The 27,384-nt window shown below is 31.1% G+C and overlaps 1 long non-coding RNA gene across 1 annotated transcript; it reads left to right on the top strand.

The window, feature by feature from the left end:
• The first annotated feature begins 1,274 nt into the window (after window positions 1-1,274).
• Window positions 1,275-8,779, top strand: LOC139484881 (uncharacterized). Its single transcript, XR_011655185.1, has 4 exons — window positions 1,275-2,093; window positions 3,112-3,268; window positions 4,635-4,712; window positions 6,047-8,779. It is a non-coding gene; the product is annotated as an uncharacterized lncRNA (long non-coding RNA).
• The last annotated feature ends 18,605 nt before the right edge of the window (window positions 8,780-27,384 follow it).

Here is a 27,384-nt window from a genome sequence, read left to right as displayed (position 1 = left end):
TTATACTGCACTTGTTCTACTTGAGCAGTCAAAATGCGTTGACTGTATATTTCTATGACATATACAGTCACTGACCCGATATCACCTTTCCTTATGCATATTTAGATAGAAATTGCCGAAATATTCATGTCCGTCATATTTGTTTTTCGTAATAAGTTTTGTTGTAAATCATAAGTCCTGCATCTCCACCAATCATTAAAAGAGAGGCATATCTTTCTAGAATTTAAAATAATTTTAGGATACAAAATCGGTCTCCCAACAAAATATTGAGTGTCATCTCTCGGATTATGTCTGAACGATCGCTATTAGAAGTGCTATGTACTGTCTCTGTATTTCGTGGATTCACATTCCCGAACATGATACCGTATTCATGATTGATCATGATTTGAATTGCTCATCTTTTCTGATCACATATTTCGTCCTATTTGTCTTCTTATTTTTTAGGTTCTGGGTACGTATTTGTCTCTTTGTTTTTCTTATTTTGACTGACACTACTTTATCCCATTATTTCTGCAACAAAATAAATTTAAATAAAACTCAGATGAGTGATACAAGGAGAGAAAGTGTTGCGACCAAAGAGGGCGGGTAGTGTTTTCCAACTCCGATATATTATTTATTTATGTAGTTCATAGTGGGGGAACCTCACTCCCCTGATACGCGAAAAGGGGGATTCGAAGATCTAGTGAAAAGAAGGTAGATCAGGACACACGTGCAAGAAATAGCGAGCTAGAACAGCACAGACTGATAGTAGACACACAAACAACGAAATATAAAGATAAATAAAGTAACTAGACACGCAAAACGAAAGAGGGGCGAGGTTAAGGACTGAGCAGTTGCTATAATCATGTGTATCAACTCCAATATACTGAGACAAAATTAATGTCCGCATGCAAAAAATAATTGGAATCAAAACGGAAAACCACAAATATCAGAGAGCGGAGTTGGTTTTTTTAGAGAAAATTTATCCATACACTAAGGAGGCCCCTCATGGGGGGTCCTAGTAATCACATAATCACCATTTTTTTGCCAATATAATCACATAATCATTAAATATTTGCTTATCTTTAGTAATCAAATAATCATAAACTAAAAATACAGTCCTAGGTAATCAAATAATCATGAAATATTTGGCTTAATAATCAAATAATCATTAAAAAAACGGCCAAGTAATCACATAATCAAAAACCCCATGAGGGCCCTCACTAAGAAAAACGCATATCGTGTCGGAATAATGGGCTGTCGGAGTAATGGGTTGTCGTAATAATGGGCTGTCAGAATAGTGTGTTGTCGGAGTATTGGGCTGTCGGAATAATGGTTGTCAGACTAATGGGATGTCACCATTTTTTTAACCCTCCCCCTTTTTTCCAATATCCGTTATTTTTTCGTTTTCTATTTTAAAATTCACTCTCTTTAGTAATATATCCGTGACCGCTGTGGACAGTAAACTTGGAATTGATAGTAAATAGCAAAACCAAGTAATTTGTAGTGTATTTATGTTCTAATGACACGTACAGACAGACGCGAAAAAAATAAATAATAGAAAACGAAAATATAACAGATTTTGGAAAAAAGGGTAGGGTAAAAAAATGTCCTGTACCCAAGTACCTATGCTCACTATTAAAGCAATAATTTGACAAATATATATTAAGGGTTATACTAATATGTGAATATTATGAGTCCAGGTAACTCGATCAACTTGATTTGTACGTATGAAAAATTATATTTATCATCTGGTCATGTCCCGCGTTTTTTTGTAATGTTGTTATAATAACAGTGTAAGTTAAGACCAAAAAGTAGACCAGGAAAAAACTTTATTATCTTTACTAGTTAATTTCTGGAGATCATGTGTCTGTCATTTATTCTGTTATTCACATCCTTTAAACAATTATATTATATACGCATCATATCAATCTATCAATTAGGATACATTATTTTATTTGGCTTAATAACATATTATTGGTATTTAGTGCGACCGTGCACCTTTCGGTTGTCTCGAGTGTTTTCTATTACAGCAATGTTTAAGTCGTCATGTTGCGGGATTTTCAAATCCCAAAAGAAGAACACACTTCAAATTCAACATGAATTTCGATTTGGTAACCGCATTACTTTAATATAGATCATTATATATTACATAACCTTACACAATCAATTTACTTTTTATGATTAATCTGATATGCATGCCCAATTAATTATTCCCAAAACCTTATAAAAAGGAGGGGACATGGTCAAGGTGTCGTGCAAACCCAATTATTGTTTATTGTCACGGAATAATTACAAACTGTGCTATAGTTTTTAAGATTATTTGGATAATTGACTTGTTCTATAGGTACATGTACCCTACTTAACCAGGTGACACTACGAGTTGTACCCTTGATATTGGTATAAATTCAAATCACAGGCACTTGTTTCTATCCATTTGAAGACCCACTATTAACGTATATATATTTACCAGAAATAATGGTTTTAAGCGGAGAGGTGAAAAAATTAGTTGGGTACCTTCTCGAAAATACACGTTGATAGTGGGTCTTCCAATGGATAGAAACAAGTGCCTGTGATTCAAATGCTTATTGATATATTAAAAGAAGATGTGGTATGTCTATGATTGCCAATGAGACAGCTGTCCACAAGAGACCAAAATGACACAGACATTAACAACTATAGGTCACTGTACAGCCTTCAACAATGAGCATAGCCCATACCGCAAAGGCCCCGATATGACAATGTAAAACAATTCAAACGAGAAAACTAAGATACACATTGTACATGTTGTATATGAAGATTAATTAGATAATAAGGTAAACAATGTGGTATGTTTCCAAAATAAATGCTATCCGCTAAAGACCAACTGATGTTGATCCAATTACTAGCCAAACAAATGATACATACATGTAGGTTACCATACTTCCTTCATTTATATTATGATCATTGAGTATTTTTTTGGAAACATTTCAAACCTTTACATGCTGTTTATATACATGTTACTACAGTTCAGCGACTCAAGTTTAAAAGGCATTTATATAAAAGAATTTAAACTTAATATCATTTTGTATGAACATGATGAACATCATGCTGAATATTTACATTCTCTCAAAAAGTTTTTATTTTACTTAGCTAATAAAGAAGATGATGGATTCCCAAACAGAAATCTTGATGACAGTGAAAAAATTGAAGAATTGGACCAACTGTTACAGAGAATCGATTTCAAGCAGAAACAGCTGCTCAAAGATAAGGGAATACAACAGCCATCCATGTTCCTTCACATATGAAGGTATATATCGTATATATATATATATTGCAGTGTCAGACACTTATGTAAAATTATTGACCTGCCTAGTAACTTCATTAATTTTAGTAAATACAAATTCAGAAAATGTTTACTTAATTGTTTAAAAGTATCCTATGTCAAATCTTGGGAAAATGCTTATAGCCAAAATAGCCAAGGAAAACTAAGAACATATTGTCAGTTTAAAACATCATTTTGTAAAGAAAATTATTTAAATATCTTGAAAAATTTTGATTTGAGAAAAGCTATCACAAAATTCAAGATTTCATCTCATAGACTTAAAATTGAAACTGGGAGATATTCCAAATTAGAAGTTCATCAAAGAATTTGTGATAAATGCGATTTGAATAAAGTGGAAGATGAACTTCATTTTCTTATAGAATGTCCTGTATACTCTAAGGATAGAGACATGTTATTTGATCTGATATTTAAAGAATGTAAAAATTTTTACTCCTTGGATATGGTCAATAAATTTATTTGGCTATTAAACTGTGAGTCTATTAATATTTTAAAACAACTTGGCTATTTCTTATCAAAACACCTGCCTTGAGTAAACATTTATAATATAACACTGGGATACTGTAAGTAATATTTAAAATGTCTAACTTTTTAAAGCATACTGTTTTGTTGTTTTGCTTTATTGTATTTGTAATTGTTTGTAACTATATATTGTCATGAATGTATATGCACTATGCCCCTTGAGGGTACCTCTTATGGAAATAAAAGATATTCTATTCTATTCTATTCTATTCTATTCTATTCTATATTGTCTACATTTTCTGAATTTATGATTTTAAAAATCTTTCAAAAGATAAAATGTACATTGTAAGTCATGTAATTCAAATAGAGACGTGCCATTGTCTTTGATAAAAGATAGAGTTACATGTATGCCTTTTTAGTATTATCAGCTTATATACTTACTTAGCCTTGTTAAAATCTATAAATATACCTTATGTATATATTACATGTATGTTGAAATGTCTGTCAGAATATATACATGTGATCATAATGTTTCAAATAGCCAAACATTGTAAAATATATATGTATATATATATATAAAACTCGTCTAAACATCAACCCAACAATGTTAGATCTGTAAATTTGCTTTCGCAAATTTTTGGTTCTTCCCTCACCGGGATTCGAACCCATGCTACTGTGATATCGTGACACCAAATCGCCTGCACTGCAGCCGTCCCACTAGACATATATATATATATTGAGTATTGGGAATCCTGTACACTCTTTCGGAATAGACCAAGTTTAACAAATATAATATGAATGTTTAAATTCAACTAATTATCTCCTGGCAATACACATTTATTTTAGGAACTTTTTATGTTTTATTTTGCAGTAAGCAGCTGTTTGTGATGCTTATAGGCATAAACAATCTAGTCTGGACATGTAAAACAGCAGCTGGTTCTATTTTGAAGTAAGCTATTTGATGATTACATTAATTTGACATGACCAGACCAAGTCTTGGGATAAATTAATAGTACACAATGTACTCATTGTCATGATTGTACTAGCTTTTTATTGTTTTATATATTTTATGGAAAATACTGTTAGTTGAGGCCTGCAAAAATTAATTTATAAGGAGATGAAGTGTGGTTGCCAATGAGAGTAGAGACATCTAACAAATAGCATGAATAGAGTCATGGAGGATTGAATTCATACTCATTTTTATTAGAGTGTTACAAACAATTGCAGGAAAAAAAAAACAACAACAAAAATCAAAATAATTGTGTATTCAGTAGAATTAGCCAAATCAAACAATAACTGACTTAAATCTTGTTTGAAATTTTCACATTTCTATTGATTAAATATTATTTTATAGATCAAATAATAAATAGATAAAAGGGCAGTAATCCAGTCTCAGATTTTTGTTTTGGTTATATTGTATACAGCTGATTGTATTTTAATACTATTTACAAATACTTCTTATATGTCAAAAGAAAAAAAAATGGCTGTATCTGATATTGTGATTTATATGGAAATTGATAAAGACAACAAACTCAATAATGAGCTATTCCAATATCAATCTCCCTAGGGAAAAAAGGGGGTGCTACTTAATTTTAGACCTCCATAGTGCCCATAGACACATCAAACACTTGCCAAAATATAAGCCTGAACCCCTGAGGGGATCACACATCAAATTATAAAAGTTGTATATATTCTACACCGTGAATAAGACCAAACAATGATAGAAGGAGTTAGTTTTAAAATATAATTGAAAAACTAAACTGATACAAATCAATAATTTTTTTGATGCTGATAAATAAATCACAATGTGTAATAGTTGCAATAAATTGTTATGCCAGCCTACAATAGTAGAAGGGGTTTATGTTTAATGATCTATGCTTTTGTTTGTTTATTCTTTCATCTGTTCTGCTTTAGGTTCAAGTTTTGGTAAAAGTTTTTGGTCAGGATAGTTGTTAATGATGTTAACGACCAATCAACTTAAAAATAAATACACATGTGCCTTATGTTATGATCTTTCTAAGGATAAATTAATGGTTTGACCCCAATTTCATGGTCCACTGAAAATAGAAAATTTATCACAACTTCTAGCTATTCTTTATATAGAGTTATTCCACGAGATATTTTTGGGTCACTCATTAGAATATCTTTTTTAAAAATATATGATTTTGATTACAACTGCATTAAGATAGAATAATTGCATGCAGAAAATTATTGCTTTTGTCACATATATATATCACTTGTCAATTTAATAAAATTAAACATTTTTTTATTACTTTATTACAGAAGCTACAAAATAGAGCTAAGGCCCTTTAAGCCAAGAAACTGCCAGTGTCAGAAAAGGACAAACTTAGAAAGGCCATGCAAATTGATTTAATGTCAAGTTGGGACAGTGATTCTGTAGATAAACTCGCCTGATCACAACTGGGATTTGACTGTCACAAGATTTTAAATCTTACATGGATAAACTAAAGTCATTTACTAGACTGTAAATACCAGAGACAGCTGAATGCACAAGGCAAAGAGCTGAGGTCCAAGTAAATCAGAGAGGCCTTGTCACAAGAAATGTACAGAACTTGCATGGGTTTTTACTTAAGGGCATATGACAAAAAATTGAGAGATATCAATAAAAATTTCTTTTTAAATTTTAATAAGGACCAATTCAAAGGTACACTTTTGGAATTTGCAAGAACAAAAATACCTTCATGTTTACTTTTGAATTATAGTTGACAGTTTTCAGTTTAAGGGGGGAACCCTTAAAATGAAGTGGTTTGGTTTATTGAATTTGATTATTTTTTAAAGTAAAAAAATGAATTACTGCTCTTTTATTTCAACATTTGCATTTTCTATTAAAATTATTTACAAGTGCAGCATATCGGTGACATCAGATTATGTTATTGTGTTTGGTTAAGCTACATATTTCTTTTTACTTAAACTTTCTGTTGCCTTTTCTAATTAATTAAATGCTGAATAATAATTTGAGTGTGGCTCATTTCAGTGTCTTGTATTTGCTGTCAAGATTTTTCCTGTAAGATTTCACATTATTTATAATCGCTTGGTCAAAGGGAGATAACTTTTTGATTCTTCACATTAGATAATCTGCGAAGAGGATTATGTAAAATGTAAATAGTTGAAAATTAATTTTATGGTTCAATAAAATCAAAATAAGTTATTGCCATTCATTATAAATAAATTTCTATCAAAAATAAGGCTCAAAGAATTTTTTATTTTATTTATATGAATAATAACAAAGTACACACATCATGCACATGTTGACTTCATCAAATTTGTAAACAAAATATATTTATAAACATATAAACTTATTATTTTCTTCAATTGTCCAAGTACATTCAATATTGATAATTTTTTGCTTGACATTACATAATTTTGTTGATAAAAGTTTATTTGTGTGCTTTTTTATTCAATTGTACATATTTGAAGTATTACATTACACCTTATTATTTTTATTCTTGCATACAGCATTTGGAATGAAATTTTAATCAATGTTCGAGCAGCAGGATTTTTTTTTGTCGAGCCTGCAACTTTTGTTGCAGAAAGCTTGACATAGGGATAGTGATCGGGCGGCGGCGTTAGCTAACATTTTTTAAAAGCTTAATATTTTAGAAGGTGGAAGACCTGGATGCTTCATACTTTTTATATAGATGCCTCATGTTACAAAGTTTCCGTCAGTCACATGTCAAATGTCCTTGACCTCATTTTCATGGTTCAGTGACCACTTGAAAAAAAAGTTCAGATTTTTTGTAAAGTTGAATTCTCTCTTATTATAAGTAATAGAATAATTATATTTGGTATGTGCGTACCTTGCAAGGTCCTCATGCCTGTCAGATGGTTTTCACTTGACCTTGACCTCATTTCATGGATCAGTGAACAAGGTTAAGTTTTGGTGGTCAAGTCCATATCTCAGATACTATAAGCAATAGGGCTAGTATATTTGGTGTATGGAAGGACTGTAAGGTGTACATGTCCAACTGGCAGGTGTCATCTGACCTTGACCTCATTTTCATGGTTCAGTGGTTATAGTTAAGTTTTTGTGTTTTGGTCTGTTTTTCTCATACTTTCTGCAATAAATCTACTATATTTGTTGTATGGAATGATTGTAAGGTGTACATGTCTAGCGAGCAGATGTCATCTGACCTTGACCTCATTTTCATGGTTGAGTGGTCAAAGTTAAATTTTTGAGTTTTGGTCTTTTTATCTAATACTATATGCCATAGGTCAACTATATTTGGTGTATGGAAATATTTTATGATCTATATGTCAGTCGCGCAGGTTTTATTTGACCTCGACCTCATTTTCACGGTTCATTGCTCAGTTTTAAGTTCTTGTGTTTTGGTCTATTTTTTTAAAACTATAAGTAATAGGTCAACTATGTTGTATGGAAGCATTGTTAGCTGTACATGTCTGCCTGGCATGGTTCATCTGACCTTGACCTCATTTTCATGGTTCATTTCTCTTTGTTTAGTTATCTTGGTTAATGTTAAGTTTATGTGACAGTTTTTAATAAAGCTTTATACTTAGGACTATCAACATAATATCAATGATAAGTAAAGAAGGCGAGACATTTCAGTGTGTGCACTCTTGTGTATTTACGAATTATGTTAATCATGTAAATAATGTTATGTTTTTTGTTTTTTGCTTTTTGAAGTTTTTAAAATTGACAAATAATGCAGGGGAGATTATTCATTAATATTTTTATGATGCCAAACTTAAAATTTAAAGGTGCCTATGTTTGCTATTTGTTATAACCCAATTGTTATGATTCTTAAATAATCTATACAAGTAAGCATGTTGATTTGTCAATAACCATTATTTTATTAATTAGTTTGAATTTGATGAGGTTCTTTGATGTAGAACTTGACTTTTTTTTAAACAAAAGTGTTTTTTTTATTTGTTTTAAATGTTTTTAAAATTGTATAACAAACTTTTTGACATTTTATTTTAATTTATCACCAAAACAACTCTAATTTGTCAGTATCTGAATAAAATTAATTTGTTAGATACTTTGTTTCTTTTATTGATGTATATACAAAGGGAGATAACTCAAAATTGTTTTTTTTTATTATTCTGACCCTATTAGAAGTGATGAAAATAACTATGCCCTGAAAATAACTATGCCCTAGACAGGATGACAATAAGAAAATGCTAGAAATTGTTGTGTATGGTTATGTTTTGTCCAAAAGTTTTTGTTATCTCCTGTATTGTATATTGCTGCCATTGTCAAAATCCAAATCATACATAGAGATAGCCTTGTCCTATAGTTTATATCTGGTGTTTGTGTTTTTTGTATGTCTTAGATTCTAACTCTTCAAGTTCTTATATAAATTCAGATGCATTGCCATTTTAAACATATAGGTAAAGGCATATTTACAAAATGGTATTGAGCTTTGCAAATGAGTAACATGTATTCGTTGGATTATTGTTTAAGTTTCATCTTAAAAATACAGTCTTCAATGTTACTGACAAATTATACATTTGCACATTGCCATTTGAAACCACAAATATTATTCTACTGTAAATACACAGAGCAGCAATCCATGCCTTTCAAGTCTAATACTTTGTAAACATGGATCAGAAAAGTTGGAGGATCAATGTTATATGTACAGTAGCTACAAAGTTATCACCATTGAAAATTCCTGTTTTTCCTAATTTTTGTTTTTTTATTTAATTAGATATTTCCAAACCAGATATTTGGATTAAAGTAAAAACAAATCCCCAACATCCCTTTTCCAAAAAAAAAAAATTTTAAAAGCAGAGGGAAAAATTCTGTCTTTTCTTTATTATTCATTTGCACTATTGTTTTGTAAGTAGTTAAACAGGATTATATTGACTTTAAATTGCATTAAATTTGATGGAAGTTCTAATTTAAATAAGTCATAAACAAGAAATTTATTTGAATTTACATGTAATTAAATTACATAATTAATCAAATTTAATTTATATTTAAAATTCTTTAAATTTGAAATTTATTGAAATTTAATTTATATTAAAAGATCTTTAAATCTCAAATTTATTCAAATTTAAATTATATCAAAACTTCTTTAAATTTAAAATTTATTCAAATTTAATTTATATTAAATATTCCTGAAATCTCAAATTTATTCAAATTTAATTTACATAAACATTTCTTTAAATTAGAAATTTATTCAAATTTAGTCTATACTTAAATTCTTTAAATTTGAAATTTATTTAGATTTAAAAATACCTTTAAACTAGGTTGAAATTTGGGAATTTATTTGCAATATTAAATTTAGTTTAAATCTATATTAAATTAGAAATTTTCCAGCAAAGTAAATGCATAATATTTTTTGTAATTTGAAATTTAATATGCATAACATATGCATTTAATTTTATATTAAATGCATCATTTCATGCAGTGTTAATAATTTACATTAGCAGGAAAAAGCGCTAGCTTCAGAAGACGGATAGGTTATCATCACGTATGTGAATGTTTGATAGAATTGGGCTATAATATTATAGTTTTGATTGGAACGCGTAAGGGTATATGCAGTTTCACAGCCTAGTACTGTAAGGTGTTTGAGAGGTCTAAATTGTTTAACTGTTCCACAAGCATTAGAATCCCGCAAATGGCAGGAGTGGTCGTCTCCAATCTTTATTGACTAGGATTTTTTCTACCAAAGTCGGTGTTTTCTCCGGGCACTCCGGATTTCTCTGCCACTTATTACCAATTGCTAGTACTGTTTTCCTGTCAACTTTGTTCAACTAATTGACTATTATAGTAAGATATCAATATGGAATTTTCTAAAAATGATTTAAATATGTTATACTGTATTCCATTAATTGACTTACAGTTATCCGAATACCGGTATGTATTTATACCGGGAATTGGATATGATTTATTCTGCCATGCTTTAACTGAAATAATACAAAAATAATTCTTTTATGATTTGCATATCTGGGAATACGTTTATATTAATGGTTGGGAACGCTTCCGGAAAAGGTTCTTGAAGTTATTTATTTTCGGTTAGACGACATTGACGGAACTACTTTTTGTAACCATTGGCGGCGATACTGACACAAACTTACTCAACGTGATTTATGTGTCACTCCGAGTGCATCGGTTAATAAAATAATAATAACAAAAGTTTCTGATTCACTCTGGTAGCATATTTTATTAAGTACTTTTTTCGGGTGTTGAATAAAACATTACCTAATATTTATTAATACGCCAGGCCAGTTCAATAACACATATATCTCCTATTTTAAAGTCTATTCAAAAATTCAAAAATCCAGAGCTGAAACAGGTAGAAAATAATATGTTGATGAAACAAATGTACTGGTGAGGTTTTAGAATGACTCTTGACATTATTCAGATAAATTTTGGAAGGTTTGGCAAAATTTGAATAAGAATTAGATGAATTGAATAAAAACGTATATATTTAATACAGCTGATGGCCAAAACGATATGTATTGCGCTTGTCAATCAGATACTAGCGAGGTATATTAAGTGATGGTATTATTACCTTCATGACCTTTAGACTTTACAAAACTGACTGCTTGTGATTGATTTACCATTTCTACTCTCACAGGATACCATATCAACTTCGCTAAATAATATGTGACACAAGTTCCATTATTTTCATAATATACAGAGGCAAAGGCGAGAGCATTTGAATTGTTTGTAATTAACTCGGACCAACACCTGTGCTCAGTAGTGTTATGATCCGTCTGCTTTACATATTTCAGTGTCGATTCCATTACTATCGTGTCGTTATATCTTTCGTATCTTGCTGTTCCTGGCAAAATAACATGATGCAATAAAATGTATAAAAACCAAAGTTTTATAGAAAATAAGTTTTGAAGATAAATACAAAATGTATCAAATTTCTTGGTTCTATTTTGTATTAATAGGTAGACGATAGCAAGTGAAAACATTTATGACCTGACAACAGTATCGTAACTATAAACCTTCCGAATAAGTGTTAAAGGTTTGACAAATTTTTGAAGTGAATGCCGACATTTTGTACTTTGTAAAGTATATTACCATAAAATATTGAATGTGAAATACCTGAACGTATAAGATGTCTGCATGTTGTTTTATATTTATGAATGGTGTCCTGGTACCTATGATAACATTTAGTTAATGTTTTGACTAGTTTGTGATATCGAAAATTGCTACATACACGGGCGAATCGTACAAGTTGAGACATCAAAAACCATAAGATGGTGACTAAAGGAACGTCACCACCTAAATATGGATAATTAACAAAACTTATATAATAAATTTTGGTTTTAAGCTTCCCATTAAAGATCAGATATCAAGATCCAGGAAAGGGCCGTGTTCATTCATCACGAATGGGTCTACGATGTCAAATCAGGGAATGGGGTACAGCTGTTCCTGAATATACTACCTTATGAACTGAAGGTCTTCTCCAGTTTTCAGCCCATTTGGATTTCACTTATCACAAGCTATGCCCTTTTGGCAATACAAAAGCTGTCATCTGGGTATATGATCTCCTATATGTATTATATGATATGAAGGGTAATGAGTTTTGACTTTGTTCTCAAAGTCCCTCTTATACTAGTATTCAAATAATTGACTCGTGACAGTTGCACAGAATTTGGACCACGTCAGACGGAATCGTATGCCTGTATAAATGTAGCTTCGTAAAACCAACTTTTACTTTCAGTATATGAGATTTGCCATCTACCATTACACATAATAAATGATTTCATATAAGCAAGGACAGGACAAAATTTTATCATTTATATTAGTTCATTTATTATTCAATAATAACTCCGTCAGGCAAAGATGATCTAATATGAAAATTCTGTGAGTGGGGAAATGGTTATATTTGGGTGTCATAAAAAGATATAAAGTAATTTTAAATAAGTACCAATCTTGACTTGAGACTGGCAAAGGAATGCACGGTGTTCTGAGCATGATGTGGAATAGTAAGCATCATCGTAATTTGTGCCAGACATATTTAATACCAAACACTGCGCGCTTTGTTCTATCAGTGGTGGTAACTTTTCCGTAGCCGCATTGAAAGCTTTAATGCAGGATGTTTTTCTAGCCATTAACCATGGACTGTAACCGCTGGACATAAATCCAATCCAAATATCTGAATAGTCCCTTGTAAGAAGAAAATGTCTAATGACAACAAATATCAGCATTCATTATTTTTTCTTCAAAATACTATTTAGTAAATAAGTAACAAATCTTGAATTTGAATCGAGAATGTCTTAATCCACCATTTTCTACATTTGAAAATGCCTGTACCAAGTCAGGAATATGACAGTTCTTGTCCATTCGTTTTTGATGCGTTTTGTTATTTGATTTTGCCATGTGATTATGGACTTTCCTAATTGATCTTCCTCTAAGTTCAGTATTTTTGTGATTTTACTTTTTATACACATACATTACATAAAACATAAGCTCTTGATAACCAACTAAAAAATATCTAAAAATAAAAAATACTAGTTTAAAAGTTATTTTAATTTGTATGTTTATAGAATTCATATATATATTTGTCATTGCTATAAGTTTCTTTTGGTGTGTTTTATAATTGTTTTGACAGGTTTTTTGTTTTTGTCAACATGTACTACTTTGACGAATCAATTTTGTTCAGTACAAGTTAAAACTGTATCTACTGCAAGTCCTATTAGATTCCTGTTATTAAAGAATAAATGCAGGTTTAAAGATAACTTTTAAAATGTATAAGCAGTATTCAATAACTGATTGTATCAAAATTTTTACTAAAGAGTTCTTGAAATATTAACAAAACCGTTTTACAGAGATGAAATAGAATTTCATGACATAACGAGACAAAAGAATCAAAACGTACAGAAAATATTTGTTGAACAATTTCTATCATCGATACATTTATTTTTCAATTAGAAAACTTGTAACAATGTCAATACAAGTCTAGTTGGTTTAGTTTTAATATAATAACATGAACACATCTATTTTTTATCATGTTAAGCTGATAATTTTTTGCACCCAGAACCTAGACTGTTGTTCCATGATAGACATAGTGCGTATATTATTTTATAAAACTGAAGAATCTGTAAATTTAAAAAGAAATTTAACCAATAAGAATCTTTTAATTTTATTTTTTTTATTATTCGAAAGTCTGTGTTTTTTGTCTGGCGCACACACTTTAACCAAGGTATCTATGATGAATTTATTCTTGTATAATAACATAATTCTTACCAGCCATCTTGTTTGAGTATACTTCTATCATGTATCAGATGTGGAACAAATATTCTTTTCGTAAAAAGTCTTCCTCTATTGAAATTATTACTGCAAATATCAAACGCCTCGGACCAAGTGACATTCTCCATAACAGCATAACTTTTCTTTAAATAGTTAGTTCCATAATGACCTGCATTAAAATAAACTACTTATAAATTGTTTTAAAAACATTTCTTTATATTCTAGGAAATCAACATCCGAACATATGTACGCACACCTAATACCAAATACAATCTAAACACAAAATGTTTAAGCAACGTGGTAATTTTAGTGGGTGTTGAGAATTTTATAATATGTAGGGCATCTCATAAATGAACGATACAGTAAGACATAGAACATAACATTTGTATTTTGACATTTGTTGAAATTTGTTGAGGACCATATGTCTTCAAGTATAGGTTGACATATGCTGAACACTGTATTTTGACATTTTTTTCGTTGAGCTTCTCTCTCATTGACAAAATCTTGCATCTTCTATTGTCATGAACACATTTTTGAGTAAATAACAACAAACCTAAAAGACAATAAAATCAAAATAACCTTGGACGGTACAATATTCTTAGTTATCAATGGTGTAAACCGTCAACGATCAGACAGATAAATAACCAACTGTAGAATTTAGAATGAAAAAAAGTTAGGGTATAGGTCATTTATAGACGGCACCCTGGATGAGACATTCATATCTTTACAGATGTCAAACATAGTTGGTGTTTCAAATATCAAAATGTAAAATACTTAAGCATAAGTTAACATAAGACTTACCATATGCTATAACTGAACCTTGGACGCTGTACAGGTAACCTATGAAGAAAAATTATGTCATGCCAGATAAGTATTTAAAATGTCTCACTTTGGTATGTCTTACATGCTACACTAAAAATTGAATTGAGATTTATAGATAAAAATAGATCATTATCATAAGTACTGTAAGAATGAGTTATACAAGCTTGTTTTAAATCACAATAATACCTAGCTACATGTAAATAAACTCATCAAAGATACCAGGACTAAATTTTATGTATACGCCAGAAGCGCGTTTCGTCTAAACCAGACTGATCAGTGACGCTCGAATCCAAAAAAAAAAAAAAAAAAAAAGTACGAAGTTGAAGAGCATTGAGATGCATCTGTTTTGTCATACTATTAACCCTATTTTAAATTATGACCGTGAAATATGGGGAATATGTTAGGCCACTTCAGTTGCATATACATAGAATTTCTTTCAGTTTAATAGGACTAGTACTGGTATAACAAGGAAATATACGAAACGATCAAATAAAGGCAACAGTAGTATACCGCTGTTCAAAACTCATAAATCCATGAACAAAAACAAAATCAGGGTAACAAACTAAAACTGAGGGAAACGCATTTAATATAGGAAGAGAACAAGGACATAACATTAAAATGTAACACACACAGAAAAGGACTAAGCATTAGACAAAATCCTATGAGAATAACAAATATAACATCAAAATCAAATACATTAATTTGGGATAGATAAGTACCGTTCCACGTCTTATAGTAATGTGAATTTACACTAAAAAATAAGAGAATACAAACGACACAACGGAAACGCAACGTAAAAATGTAACACACACAGAAACGAACTATAATATAACAATGGCCATATTCCTGACTTGGTACAGGACATTTTTAAAGGGGAAAATGGTGGGTTGAACCTGGTTTTGTGGCATGCTAAACCTCCCTCATTTATGGTCATGTGAAATATAACATTAAAATGACAACACAACATTACAGGACTACAATATAAATAATAAGGAGAACACAATTGACAAAGAAACACACGAATAATAGCTAACAAAAGGCAGCAAGTTTAAAATTTTAATACGCCAGAAGTGCATTTTGTCCACACAAGACTTACTAGTCGCTAGTGACGCCCATATACAAAAGTTTGAAAGCCGAAACAAGAACAAAGATGAACAGCATCGAGGACCAAAAGTTCAAAAAAGTTGTGCCAAAAACGGCCAGGGTTTTCTGTTAGGTACCAGAACATCCCTATTATTTAAAATAATTTATTCTTTTGCAAACAGTAAATTTTATAAAATGACTATACAAAAGATATACATGATAAAACTGAAGTATTAACTAATTACAGGAAACAACCGAAATACATTACATCACCCGACAAATTTCAACACAAAAAATAGACACATCCGAATAAATTAAAACCTCAACGCCAAGTGACGTCATATTAGAAATTGTATAAAATGACAAAAAAATGACGTCACATTTGAATTTGTAAAGCAGATCATCAAAAAATGAAAAATGACGTCACATTTGAATGAATAAGATAGAATTAGGATTGATTTAAGATTATATTTGAACTAAATACTGATACTACATTTAATAACAATACACATTTCAATACTTATTAATAGCAAACTAAGGTAGCAATTAACTATATTAAATAGCTATGTCCGGTTTGTTTCTAATCTAATTTATGACATATGTTTAGAGGTTAACAAATAAGAATACATTTTTTTTTGCTGTTATGTCTGAATTAGGAACATTTTCTATATATTTTTCAATCTTATAGGTATAACAAGGGAATATGCAAAACGATCAAACAGTGTTCTTCATTTGAAATTTTCACTTTTTTGATTATTTTTGTCTGTTTTGTTTTTGGTGCTTTTTAATGTTTTGATGTTTTGGTTTTGTTTTGCGTCTTTTTATATATTAAGGGTGGTATGATAAGGTAAAACAACTCGTGGATTCATCAAATATTATTTAAACATGTGCAGTACAGAACAAAATTGTGGTAAATAGTAATAGAACTAACAAGCTTTAAAATTACAAAAGATATTTCCCAAATATTTTTAAATGACAAAAATGCTATTTCAAAGTATGATCTTACTAACAAACAAAACATTTGTGAAAATATGTTTGGGAAACAATTCACAATATCTCGAAAATAAGCAAATAGTAAAGAAGAATTTCTCTTTAAAAGGAAAAAATAGAGAGTCAGTTTTATCATTTTGACTCATACTTTTCCACAAAAAGGTTCAATACGATTCAAAAACCGTTACTTTAACTTTTCTATAAAATGTTCATATCAGAACTTAGTAATTCTGCAAATCCAAATTATATATTAAAGAATTTGTTATCAAACTTACCTTGAATAAGAATTATCAAAATTATCAACCTTAAACGAGTTTAGATATCTATGAGAAGGTCTAAAACCAAGGATCTATCAAATTTGATTTAAATTATGACCAGTATAAGACAAAATGCGTTGATTGAACAAACAAGGTTCAAAATTACAATGAAAAAATCCCAAGTATTTCTAATTGCATAACATAAATGTAAAAAAAAATCTTTTAAAAGTCTTATTTACTAACCCAAATAGTTTGTGAACATAATTTTGTGAAACAATTTACAATCTTACGAAAATAAATTAATGGTGAAAACGCATTTCTTTCGAAACCGAGGAAATGAAGAGCCAGTTCTATCATTTTGACTCATACTATTCCACACAAGTAATCAATACGATTCAAAAAGTGTTATTTTTAACTTTTCTGTTGAAATGTATATAAAAGAACCGAGTAAAACTGTTAATCCCAATAAAATATTAAATAGTTCAATAACAAAAGTATTCAAAACAACTCCAAAAATGTTACTTTAATTTTTTTGTTGAAATGTTTATATCAAAACCTAGTAATCCTGTCAGTAATAACTAATTTCAATAAAATATCAAAGAATTTGTGAACAAACTTACCTTGAATTAGAATTATCAAAATTATCATCATTAACCGATTCTAGATATCCACTTAGACTGAATTCGTTACTTATACATAATCGTATCTTCTGTATCGATTTACCACCCAGAAATTATGTCTCAGCTGCACTTATCGATTAGATAACTCTTAGAATTGAATTTTTATACCTAGCTCAAATTTAACAGAATAATTTTAAATTCTGTATTTGCATTTTTATCGTTGTCTAATTAATATATATCACTCATAACATAAAACGGTTAAAAATTCTGAGTTGTTTTAAATTGTTGTTGTCTAATTTACATATATTACACATCTCATGTTATATATATTCCGGGTTCCCTGCTTAAGAAATGGCCGATTGTTCTAGCCTTGAAAAGATTTTGCTCTTAATTTATTCTGTAATTATAATTCTGGAAAGGATTATTACAGCTTTCGTATAGGCAATACCACTTTAAAACTGACTGATCGAATACAAAAATTAAGATAAGAATATTGCCCAACAAAAAGTACAGAAGGATTATGAAAAAAATATTTTAAGAAGATTACATATAAATATACTTCTTTGTCTTCGCTTCTTTTAAAGATTTAAATTAAAAAAAATATATTGTTGAATTTAGATCACAAAATAGAACGTCGCAATTACGGTATTATACGCATAACTTACAGGATTTCCCTCGTCTCTAATTCTCACAAACAATAGCTGGTTTTTTTCAAGAGATATGCGACAACATGTTAGTGCTGTTTAGCCTGTAATTGTATATTGAAAGAAATATGATCATCACATATTAATGTCACTGAAATATGCTAACGGATTTTAAAACGAAACACTGGACATTTGTTCAATAATTTTCATTCTCATTTTCATTTTCAAATATGCAATTCTAGTAGATGAAAATTATAAACATCCATTTCACCCATTACTTAGTTGTCTAAAAAAAAGTTTTCAGTTCGAAAGGTAAACTGAGTACGTCAGGTTTAATGTTCAATATGGTATGCACTGAAACCCGGGTTCTCTTTTATAATTGGATGAGACACTGTCGTATAAAAGGTATATAGGTTGCATTTCTGTAAATTTAAATTTAGACAATGTAATTTCCCATAGGAAATCTCTTTGCGGCTAAAACTGTGACACGTGTTTTATGAAGTTTCATGAAAAATTGTATCCTACAATGGAAAGTTGATATGTACAACTATTGTATACAAAGGTAAACTCATAGGGCTGTGCGGCATATTTTCATCATTTATATGTCCTGAACTAGTTAGAGTTTAAACTTATACTAGAATTATGAACTACCCTTACCTTTACTTTTTGACTACTTCAGAATTTTTCACCACAACAATATTCTTTATAATGGTGACGTCCCAAGTTATGTCGCTATGAGATAAAACATAGAGATCTGGGAAGTAGTATGTCAACAAATCAAACTATCTATGAATATCATATATCTTACCAAAGGAGGTGTGGTTTGAGAAACAGCTATATTAACAAAGAGGGGGCAAGGGGTTTAACTGTTATGCTGTTACTGGGGCAATTTAATTCTTTGTTATCTGTTATTCTAAAAATATATTTGCTGTTAGCTGTTATTGGACAATTAGGTTTTTTGTTATCTGTTATTGTGATAATGAATTTGCTGTTAACTGTTATTGAAAATTAGAATGTTAGCATTGTTTTACAGCCAATATTCGGTAGAAATTGAAGATTATTGGACATTGTGGTTAACCACTAGTAATATGGTGGTCCCATATTCGGTGAAGGATTTCATTAACATATACCCATCACATAAACATATGAATATCAGTGAGGTTCAGGACAATTCCAGTATATCTTATGATTATCCCTTGTAATAAATTCCATTTTTTTTTTTATGAACATGTAGCTTGCTTTTCGGTGTGGGCCAAGTCTCTGTGTTGAAAGCTGTACTTTGACCTATAACTGATTATTTTTATAAATTGTTACTTGGATGGAGAGTTGTCTAATTGGCACTTATATATATATTTAGAATTAATTTTTTTTTGTATAAGGATAATTGTCCTTGTTTCCCGTACATACATATTAAATTCGAACAATTCTTAATATGACAAAAAGGAAAACATATGACCATGGATATCTGATGAGGATCTCAATTAATGACCTGGTCCTTACAACCAGTTAACATTTTATATAATAAAGTACAGACTCAGATGTGTGATTCTTTTCAAAGCAGAACCAAATATATTGTACAATGAAAGTTCCAACCATGTACTGGGTTCCGAAGCTGCACATAACTCATTACAAACAAAGATTTATTTCATCTTCAAGTTATTGTTCCACTACTAAACTATGTATTCTACTTACGAGTACACTTGGTACACTCAAAAACCTGATAATAAATTGTTCAAATAAGGCCTTTGAAAATGGTGGAATAAATTACTTTTGGCAAAATTAGTTCGAAGTACTTGATAAATTGCATGTTTATAATTGGTGCTTTTGATTTTTCTACCCTATATAGATCTATATACCACTGTGCCTCGTAGCCTTATTAAGAAAAAACGGGCATTTAAAAAATTCAGACTGCATATATATATATGTTCCGGACCATATGAGTATTTGGACCATAGGCGTATGGTCATGACCATATGCGTATACTCATATGGTCCGACCGTACGCGTATGGTCGGACCATATGAGTATAATACTCGTTTGGTTATTAACGAGCCGGACCATATGAGTATTGGGACCATATAGGTATATTTTTTTAAATTACATTATTGAAGTTTCAATAATACAAAAACTTTATCTAAAAAAAGCAATGATGGTTAGATGACAATGTATTATTTTTATAATTTAAATACTACGTAACAAAATTAAATATTGATGCCATCTTTAGTTTTCATCGCTAATTATATTCTTGCATATAGACTTGGAGTGACATTTACTTCCACACGGTATCATAGCTTTTTTGCCTTTGCAAGTCTTGGTTGTGCACGATCCTTTTCATTTACACCTTTTTTTTGCAAGTGAAAATATAACCTTTTTGTAGCTGCGTACATTGATACCGATGTCCTAGGCCATTCCGATATGTCTACGGTGTTTTAAGAAGCTCTAGATCTCAAATATCGTAGCATGACTCAGTCGGAAACCCGGTTGAAATAGAACAAAAGAATCGAAGCTCTTTGTTAGAGAAGGCGATAAATGTGTATTTGTACTGTATTGTTTACTATAGTGACAAAAAAATTTAAAAGTTAATAGAAACAAACAAAATAACAATTTTCTTCTCAATTACGAGGTGTTTTATTTTAAAAATAAGTTTTCAATTTATCTAGTACATGGTTAAACAGAACAATTAGATTTCAAGTCAACGACATGGGTATCTTTCAAATTGGATGAAGAAAATGCATAACTTCCGAATTTATTTTTTTAAAATACCTCGGACGGAAAACATATCAATCTATTAGTACAAAAATGTTCGTGTCTGCCCTTCCATTATGTGACTTTAGAAAAAATTTCAAAAAATGGATAACAATTGTATCGAAAAGAGAAAATCGAGTGCACCTTTTTATGTTAAGGCGTTTTTGAGTTGAATATTTTGTCTTGATTTCGTACAAAGTAAGATTATTTCATATATCGTCTCGCTTCAGATTCTATTATTTTTATATATCAAAGCTACAGATTGACTTTATAACACAAAAAATAACAGTACTAAAAGATGAAATATATGGGTCAAGTGAAATACCTATCTAATGAGTCACAAAAACAAAGAAGATGTGTTCGAATAGCTATTTCTTTACTGAAAGTAATTGACGACAGTCTTTCAAGTTGGATGATGAAAATGCTATCTTTGAAAAAATATATTTTTTTGTGTGTGAAAACTAGGGTTTATAGTCTTTATACACTAAAAACATCTAGTCTGCCCTTCCACGAAATTTTGAATTAGAAAGTTTTTAAAAATTCCACCTGACAACCGATCAGACAACAGTTTTAAGTTGAATCAATGCAGACAAGATCATTAACTGATGCTCATTAGCTAGTTGATACATTTGTCTTTTAAAATACAACTGACATATAAGGATCGTAATGGTGCAATGTGGATAAATTTATCGGTTTCCATTAGCAAAATTGGTAGCGCGTAATCCCTACAATGGCCTTTTTACGATTGTGAAAATGAAATGGCGTAATGGGGGGATAATTCTGACGAAGTAGAGTCCGGACTGGACTGCAATACACCATACTCACAAGATAACTTAAATAAACTATGTTACTTTCCAGTGACTTCTTGTTTAACAATTCATTAAGAAAGTTTTGGAATTTATTTTTTTAAGTCGACATATTGCCATTCACTCGTAATAACAAATCGGTAATGACCATTGGTAATAACCATCGGTACAAAATGTGTTTATTATAGTTTTGAAAAGTAAGTAAAATTAACTGTGTGAAACTTCTAATTTTTATTAAGGTAATCGTTTTATTATAATATTATAATAAAATTACCTAATAAATATGTGATAGCGTCTTTTTAATGAACGAGTTTAGAAGTATTAAAAGTAAATTGTAACAGAGTGTTAATTGCCCCGACCATATGAGTATATACCCATATGGTCATGACCATACGCGTATGATCCAAATACTCATAGGGTCCGGAACATATATATATTCCAACTCTTTTAGGTAATTTTTTAGTAATAACAAACAAAAGAACTATGTCAATTGGACCTGCTTTTATAACATAACTGCCCTTAAATTTTTACTACACTGTAGATATCATTTTGTCTGCTATGGAGTTTCCGTATATCGTCAAGTTATCAGATTTCCAATGGGGACTAACTGTGCACCTTTTATTGCGGACCTGTTTCTGTATTGTTATGAGTTACAATTCATGAAAAATTCAGCAACGGGAGTGATTGTGCTTGATTTTCATATGATGGAGAAATAATCTTTCAATCAGTTTAATTGATGTTTGGAGCTTGCTTGTCAGCAACTACTAGTAGTTCTTTGTTTACATTTGTACCTATGCATCATTGTCATTTAGCGTAATATATTTTGTTACCTATTCTGACATTGAACGCATTGGTGGCCTTCGGCGCCTGTTATCTTCTTTTTGGTCAGGTTGTTGTCTCTTTGAAATATTCCCCATTTCCATTCTCAATTTTATTACACACTTTTTAAACAGTACAAAAATAAATGCTGAAAAAAGTATACTATAACAAATATACAGCTATGAGCTATGAGCCATGAGCTTATGATACACCTGTCACCTTTTTGAAAGATTCGAAAAATATTCGGAACATACCAGAGGAACAGTCAAACTGATAAATCGAAAATAAACTGATAATGCCATGGCTTAAAATGAAAAAGACAAACAGACAAATAATAGTACACAAAAACAACATATCAAACTAGAGACTGAGCAACACGAATCCAACCAAAAACTGAGGGTGATCTCATGTGCTCCGGAATTATGAGCAGATCCTGCTCCACATGTGGCACTAACGATTGAATGATTGACAGAAAAGTCAACAAGCTTTGTAAGGTATGTTTTGAGTTTTTTGTACTTTCTGATTCGGTGTATATCCCACCCATTACAGTGATAAATATGTTGACAACTATTTTTAATGTCAAATGCCGTTTCGTTTTTATACCTTATAATTTTTTTATGTGAAGACTGGACCCGTCTTTTAGTAGACACGTTGCGTGAATGATATAAATATCGTATACATTTCGTATTTACTAAGCCACCGTTTTATATCAGAAACTACCACTTGCAATTACAAACGTGGTTTTAAATAAATTCATCATATCTATGATTGAAATTTTATAAATTAGCAATGTTTGTTAATAGATATCAAAGGTACCAGGATTATAATTTAATACGCCTGACGCGCGTTTCATCTACTGTAATCTATTCCTGGGAAAATAAAATCCTTAGTTTTTCAAACAAATCCAAAGTTTTGTAAACAGGAAATTTATGAAAATTACCATCTAATTGAAATTCATGTCAACACCGAAGTGCTGACTACTGGGCTTGTGATACCCTCGTAATATACTTAAGAAGAAAACAAGGGCAAATTATATACAACATGTTTGCATAAGGTGAAATCTGAACTGTCCTATATCTACTGCCTGTCGATGGGGTTGTATTTGGGGGGCATTGCATAAGTCATGTCTTCTTTGGCTGTCCATGGTGTTAAAACATTTAATCCCTCTGATTTGTTTTAATTCATTTTAGTCTCTGATTTGATTATTTATTGTTAATTGTATTTGACATGTATCTAGTTCATGTAACTGCGAGTACTCTCAAATCGCGTGTTATGATATTGTAATTATGTTATATAAATGATATTGTAATTATTGTATTTATTTATGTTGGCCTAATTTGTGTTGTATGGCCTGATAGTTGTTTACAGAATAATCTTAGAACTGTGCAGTTTAGAAATCACTGGAACAATTACAGAATGATTGGAACTTTCCAGAATGATCCTGATAAAAGATGCGTTATATAAACTTCTACATTTTACTAGAAACTTCCATTGTAACTTTCTAGGATGTTCTAGTATTGATTGTTCTAGAATTTTCCTTGACAATTATATATATGCAGACACTAAAGTTAAACACTCACTCTTGGATTTGGACTTAGACATCGATAGACATTAATATTCATAGCCTTTGGATTGACACTTTTATTCTACAAACAACATCATACTGGATTGTGACCGTAATATTCAGATTGGATTCCGAAAGATATCCGGATACAGATAAAGATAAAAGATTGGACTCATATTTTGACAGTTAAGTTGACAGTAATATTTGTGTAATACTTCTTGTAAACTTTTGTATAATAAATATTGTTAAATTTTACTATTGATTTGTGTCTTTTGTTGGCTACAATTTAAAGGCGATTTCTGGCCGTAACAGAAATTGGGGGCTCGTCCGGGATAACGAAAATATCTCATTCAAAATTTGTTTAGTAATTTTTATTATAACTAGCCAACAAAATTCTACAAAATGGCATTTGATGCCGGTAAATTTTTGAAAACGCCAGACCTGGAGAGTTTTGATAATTTAAAGAAAGAGGAATTAGTGTTGCTTGCTAAACATCTGAAATTAGATTTTAAAGTATCTATGAGAAAACAAATTATAAAAAATTTGGTTATAGACAAATTAGTTGACGCAGAAATTTTAGGTGAAGAGGCTCTTGAACTTAAGGTCGAAAATTTTGACGCCTTTAAATTAAAACAGCTTGAATTAGAACATGAACTCAAATTAAAAGAACTGGAGATAAGAAAAGAAGATGAATTTAAATTAAAAGAATTGGAAATGAAAGAGATGGAGAAAAGAAAAGAAGATGAACTTAAATTAAAACAGGCAGAACTGGAAATGAAGGAAAGGTTGGAAATGGATAAAAAAGAAAAAGAAGATGTATTTAAATTAAAAGAACTTGAAATGAAGTTAAAAGAACTTGAAATGAAGGAAAGGCTAGAGATGGAGAAAATGAAAATTGAAATGGTCAAGGAAGAAAGCAACACTAAAGTCCAGCCGAAATCAGAATATTTTGATGCAGCAAAAAATATACGTTTGGTTCCCAGAATTTGTGAAAAAAACAGTCGATAAATATTTTCCACAGTTTGAGAAAATTGCTCATAATTTAAATTGGCCAAAGCCATATTGGACTACAATGCTACAAAGTGTTTTTGAGGGTAAGGCCGCTGAAATATACTCCGCACTTCCATCAGAAAAAAGTTCCGATTATGACACGGTGAAACAGGAAGTTTTGAAAGCTTATAAGCTAGTACCAGAAGCATATAGACAGAAATTTGGATCTTATAAAAAGTTTGATTCGCAAACCTATGTGGAATTTGCTCGGGAAAAAGAAGATCTATTTGATAAATGGCTTACTTCAAAGAAAACAGATAACAATTTTGATAACCTAAGACAATTGATGTTATTAGAAGAGTTCAAACAATGTGTTCATTTAGACTTAAAAACACATTTAGACGACAAAACTGTTGGGACAATACATGATGCAGCTGTAATTTCAGATAATTATACCCTTTCACATAAAAGAAGTTTCAAGGGTCAAAATATTAACAATTCAAGTGGAAATTACAAAAATCAAAGCACTGAGCGTACTGATAGTAAGCCTGTTGCACAGAATAAGAGTCGGTCCAGTTATAATATGTCTAGTCCAAAATTTGATACTTTTGAGAAGAAGTCACTGATTTGTGCTTATTGTAAGAAGAATGGTCACCTGATGGCTGATTGTTTTAGACTCCAGAAGAAGAATGAACGAGATAATAAGCCGAAGTCCAGTGCGTGTACGACACCTTATATTACCAGTACGTTGGAATGTCCTTTTGTGATTACATGGAGAAATATAAACCCTTTATGTCTGATGGGTTTATTTCTATTGTTGATGATACCACTCTTCAGCCTATTAAGATTTTACGGGACACTGGAGCTTCTCAGTCTTTATTGTTAGAAGGTGTGTTGCCTTTGTCTGAGAAGACTTCTGTTGGTGCCTCCGTTTTGTTACAAGGTGTAGAGTTAGGTTGTATAGATGTTCCTCTCCATTGTTTTTATCTGAAGTTAGATTTGATAACTGGACCAGTTATTGTGGGTGTTCGTCCTAATCTCCCTGTTGAGGGTGTTACATTATTGCTAGGCAATGATCTAGCTAGGAACAAAGTGGTTGCTGAACCAATTGTTACCAGTGAACCAGTGGTGGATGTTAAATCACCTGGAGATGATGCTGAATTGTATCCAGCTTGTGTTGTTACTAGGGCGATGGCTAGAAAACAACAAGATGAGAATTTGCAAGAAGACCAGTTTGATTACATGGACCTTTCTGACACTTTCCTAGCTGACATTGAAGGTCCTGGTAGCTCAGAAAAGGCCATAATAAGACCACCTAGTGTTAACAAGAATGTTATTATGCCATGGCCAAACGTAAACAGCCATTCATTAGACCGAAAGAATTTATTCGAAGAACAACATAAAGACCCTGAGGTTCTTCAGCTCAACCAGCAGGCTCAACCACAGGAGGAAGCGGACAAAGTGGCCGAATGCTATTACCATCAGGACGGCATTTTAATGAGGAAGTGGAGGCCTCCTGATGCTACCCCAGAGGAGGAATGGAGAGTGGTATACCAAGTGGTGGTGCCTAAAGTTTATAGGCAAGAAATTATTGGTCTTGCCCATGACAACCCCTTGGCTGGACACTTAGGTATAAGGAAGACTTGCCTTAAGATCTTGCGGCATTTCTACTGGCCCAGACTTCGAAATGATGTCGCAGAATACTGCAAATCATGCCATATATGCCAGGTTGTTGGTAAGCCTAACCAGAAAATACCACCAGCACCACTTCTGCCTATTCCAGCCTTTGACGAACCTTTCAGCAGAGTTCTAATTGACTGCGTTGGACCTTTACCAAAGACCAAAACTGGAAATGCGTATTTATTGACAATCATGTGTACATCAACACGCTTTCCTGAGGCTATTCCGCTAAGAAATATCAAGACACCTACTATTGTCAAAGCTCTTATCAAATTTTTTACGTTAGTAGGACTTCCTAAGTCTATACAGTCCGACCAGGGATCAAATTTCATGTCAGGTCTATTTCAGCAAGTCGTGTACCAGTTGGGGATTGCTCAGTATAGATCAAGTGCGTACCATCCAGAATC

The sequence above is a fragment of the Mytilus edulis genome, chromosome 8, assembly GCF_963676685.1.
Source record: "Mytilus edulis chromosome 8, xbMytEdul2.2, whole genome shotgun sequence".
Classification (NCBI taxonomy): domain Eukaryota; kingdom Metazoa; phylum Mollusca; class Bivalvia; order Mytilida; family Mytilidae; genus Mytilus; species Mytilus edulis.
The sequence above is the reverse complement of the archived record's forward strand: the minus strand, read 5'-3'. Positions and strand labels throughout refer to the sequence as shown.